The following is a 4,971-nucleotide window of genomic DNA, read 5'->3' as shown; positions in this document are numbered from 1 at the left end:
TGCCAGTATGAAAAGCTTCCTGAAAGGTTTATAAAAGCTCAGGTAGCTTAATGTGAATATACTGTACCACAGGAGTGTGCATACCACAAACCGTTTGCTGTTGTACGATCATGCTTTGCAAAAGATTTATCCCGTAAAGCAAAGTAAGCCAACCAATGCAAATTTGTGGCAGGCACTAATACAGACACTGAGAAACTACCTCACACAAAGGTGAATGACGCCAACCATTCTGATAATGAGGTAAAAGACAAACACATATAAAGATCTAAATTCAAAAATATGCAATGAAAATATGAAAAAATAGAAGAATTTGCATTTGGTTAACAGTCTGGCTGTAGACTAGATTTTCTAGCACCTGTAGGGTTTTTTCGATGATTTTTTTTGTTGGTGGTGGTAGGTGGTTGTAAATGACAGTGAAGAGCAAGAATGAAGAATAACAACAAGCAAAAGCAACTGAATAAATGGAGCTTACTAGCTGCGAAGTAGAGGTGTCTGGGAGCTATGAAGAGAAGGAAGAGCTACAAGTGAAAAGGAATGAAATGGAATAGTATTCAGTGTAACAGGAGATTATCAGGCTATTCACTGTGTAGTTTATGTGACAAAGCTTTTGTATTTCTTTCACATCAAGAGTTCTAAGTTCTTAATCTATGTGTAACACACATAAATGGCTAAAGCAACGTATTTGTCCTGAAGAGGAAATCTCTTTTATCAAATGCTATCTCAACTAATCGATCTCCTTGATGATGCTATTTTGCCAGCTGGCTTATTTATGGACTGTTTTTTCTCATTCCATTTATCTGCCACTTTTGAACATTACAGGAGGTTTCAATGTCCATTAAGCATGAAAAATGTGTTTTACTGAACTATTTGAGAGACAAATATATATATTTGTAAAATCATTTCAGAAAAAAAAAGGAAATTGTCAGTGGAATGATGTCTAGTTCATTTGGAAAATGATGTTTTAGAAATGGGCAGTAGATGTTTCCTATTTATCATATTTTAGTGAAGATGGATATTAAGTGCTCTTTTTTCCTTTTTTGTTTTCTGGAAACAACAGCTCTGCAAATTCAACCTTGTCTCAAAGCAAAGTTGTATTGTCTTAAGATTCGTTGTCACTAAGGGTTGTGCAATCACTGAGTTCAAATGTTTTTCTTCCATCTATGTGTATTTATACATACCCACCCACCCCCTCCAGATGTCAAAGAGAAGAATGCTGGGGGTTACATTTTAGGATTGTGGTAGAACCACTCAAGATTTACAGGACTATTTTCTCCAAAACATTGTGCCTAGCAGACAAAAAGAAGCAGATTTCTTCCTGTGACAGTATCTGTTGAGCAATACTTTTTCATTGTGTTACAAGCATCTCCTTGTGAGGATTATTTTAATACGATTTCACTGTGGTGGGCATGATCTAGGCATCTTTTATAAAAAGTAGTCATACTGCTAAAAAAGGGGGTTGAATCACTATCAGAAGACAATTGCACCGTTTCTGAATTAAAGGGGAAGGAATTTAGAATAATATTGGCCTGGTTGTAGTGTTTTGGTTGGTTCACTGCTGGTAGCGTAAACAAATGTATTTCTTAATCATGAATGGGTAGAGGTACCATAACTGACCCTGGAACGTGCCAACTTCCGCTGTGTACAGTGCCCTCACGTGGCTCTTGCATTTTCATAACGCAGCCAACAGAGGCGATCAATAATGGTTTTAATGTTTTAACAGTTCTGTGTACTCAGCTGTGTTACCGCACTTTTGTAACACATAGTATCTTTGGGGTTTTATGCCTATAAACTAAAGCATGAAAACTACAAACAATAGCTTGTTTACTATAGTAAACTTCAGGGGTAGTTTTAGATTCAAATTAAAACCCTGAAAGCAAACTCCCAGTAATCAGACCAGGCCAAGTAACGACCCAGTCAGCACTCCTCCATTTTCAGCAAGTCAGAAAAAAAGTCATGGAAGAGCTTCATTAGGAACTCATTTCCAAGATTGTTTAGATTAGCAATGTGATAAACAGGAACACTGAAACCTGTTAAATGCCAGATTATTTCTTTGTTAGTAAATGATATTTAACTCAACCTAGCCAGTAACAAGTACCTGAGATGTCTGCATGTGATAGACTCACTGAACAGGAAGGATAGACAATCTTGTAATGGAACAAATGAAAGCTCTAAAAGCTTTTACTGTTTTGATACTTCACATATAAAGCCATTTTATATCCGAGAAGTCATCTGAGTAGAATCATTTAGATTCAGAGTTACTGCATTATAAGAGTTTTACAACTCATTGATCTTTATTTTTCTAAATAAGTAATTGTACTTGTCAGAAATGTTGCAGAACAATTTTTTTTGGTAACAATTTTTTTGGCAAAAAATTCAGGAAAGGAAAATTACCCAAGGTTGCTCATACATACAGATAATTTAACTGCTTGGCTACAATGACATGAAAATAAGTTTGTGCCCCTTTTTAATAATGAAGGAAAAAAGGACATATGTGAATTTTTTTTCAGGCAACCTCAGGTCCTGGGTAAGGACAGAACAAATCTGGGAGTTGAACTATGCAGTTGACGGCTAACCCATAAATTTTGTTTGGGAGAGCTCAACTCCTGTTTATTTTCCTATTTCATGAACAACAAGATGCAGATTTTGTTAGTGTAGGTTGTCCAAGTTTAAACTCTTAAACAGCTATTTTTTTGTGTATTCAGCACTGCCATCTAGTGGACACGATTGCAGTGAGCTTCCATTTCTCATCAAGAATTAAAGGGGTTTAAGCAGATAAAATAATGACACTTTTAAAATTCTTCATAAACTTAAAAAAAAAGCTACAAGAATAATACTTTATGACAGTGGATTATTATAATCACAAAAGCTACACTCAATTTATACTCTCTTTTTTTTACATCACCATGTGAAATACAAACAGCCACAACTGGTTTTTAGAAAAAAAAATAAAATTATTTCAATATTATTATCTGCACCAATAATGCAGACTGAGTATCTCATATAGTGAAAATTTAATATAACATGAACAGAACATGAATAATCCAGCATAAACCTTGTGCACTAAAGAATGTGGTTACAAAGAAAGGAGAGACAGGTAACTTCCTCAGAATTTAGCAAATACTGTCTTTTTTTACATGGAAAAGGCTAAAGGATCCGTTACTGTAAAAATGGGATTTGAAATCAGAGGCAAAAAGAGCAGATAGCAACACGGAAGGCATCTGCAAATGAAATGGTGGTGGTGAGGAATGTGGACTATTTACTGGCAGTTCAGATTGCAGCCTGTAAAATGGCTTTTAAATAAAGCAGGAGGTCATATATACGTCACGTATTTCATACAGTGTTTGTATTATCATAGGCCTGTGGGATTCCTCATTTTGGACCAGACTAATACAGTGTTAGATGTAGCATAAACATAAACAAAACAGACAGCTCCTGCCAAAAGAATTTATTATATAAGAGAAAAGAAAACAAGTTAATGCAAACAGATAGAGAAACAGAAGTATCAGATAAGAAAACAAATGCATATAAACAACAGGGGAATTTCAGGAAATACTGCAATACTGGTTAGAGTGATGAGCAGACTTGATAGGAGATGTAATCATAGAAACGTTAAATTTGTACACGTGGTGTGGCAAAGTTTTAAGGTGACATACACATATACTGGAAATATACTGCATATACAGCTCACTACTGTAATCAAGAATTGGTAAAGAATGGATAAGAATTTACTGAGAAGAAGTTGACTTCTCCATAGGACCATCGTATGAAAACTTCCAGAGTTTCCATCTGTGACTCCGCTAGCTACAGCTGCCAAAAGGTCACACTGAGCCCAGGTTAAGCTGGATTTAAAGCAAGTCTAGACACTTGCTGTCACCAAGAAATGTGGCAAGACATGGCTAAGGTTGCTGAACACCCCATTAGTTGATGAAGCTTTGTCAAATGGCAGCTTTCTTAGCTGGTGTTCTTGGGCATGCCTGCCCAGCAGGCTTAATTCACCTGATCGACCTCTGGGTTTCATCAGGCAGGAGCAGCACCCCTGCAGAGCTAACACCGAATTAAATTAGTTCACTGGTGCAGAAATCATGTATCCACGCATGCAAAGCACCAGTGCATGCACACAAGCTTTAGTCTTGTTCCAAGCAGCTACATTAATGTTTTTCTTGATGGACTGTAGGACAACCTCTGTTCTTTTGGCTATGCAAGCAGCACTACGGGAGTGACGGGATGACGTTAGCAGTGCATGCAGCAGAGCTCACAGCATGCTCATTTTGGTCTCCTGCAGTACCTGTATTTTCAGGTGGTAATTCTCTGGCCAGCCTTGACAAAGAAACTTGTAGGAAAGGGTATCCAGATTTTACAGAGTTTGGGGACTTAGAAATTGTTGTTTCCTAAATATATTTAAATCTGAGAACAATTTTAAAATACCTTACATAAAAAGTGATAATGAATGTTCACGTTCTTCCTCGTAATTGTGTTTCCCTAATTGTGGTTGCTCAGCTGCAGTCTTCCAGAACAGAGTCTGCAGAAGAGGCAAGGATTTAGTACCTAATGTAAAGTCTGTGGAGATTGTGAATATTCGTCATCTTAGAAAATGAGCACGATTCTCCCATGCTGAACACCCAACATTATTAGATTTGAAAATACCTTCCTTCCCGTATCTATGTTTCCAGTTCGCAACAGTTAACTGAGGGGAACACTTTCTCATGTAACAGAAATTTACAAAATATGGGCGGTGTAAAGTTTGGGTAGTGTACAGATAAGGATGCTTTTCTTTAACTGCCGTCTAACTTGTGATATCTAATGTGATCTCGCACAATTCATACATGGCAATCTCTTATTCAATGTAGACTATGGAGTTAGCACTCTTACATGTCTTTAGAACTTGTGTCGTGGTTTAACTCGGCTGGCAACTAAGCACCACGCAGCCGCTCGCTCACTCCCCCCCCTCCCTCAGTGGGATGGGGGAGAGAA

This window comes from Egretta garzetta, unplaced genomic scaffold, assembly GCF_000687185.1.
Source record: "Egretta garzetta isolate BGI_Z169 unplaced genomic scaffold, ASM68718v1 scaffold6, whole genome shotgun sequence".
In the NCBI taxonomy this organism is placed as follows: domain Eukaryota; kingdom Metazoa; phylum Chordata; class Aves; order Pelecaniformes; family Ardeidae; genus Egretta; species Egretta garzetta.
This window is presented reverse-complemented; position numbering follows the sequence as displayed.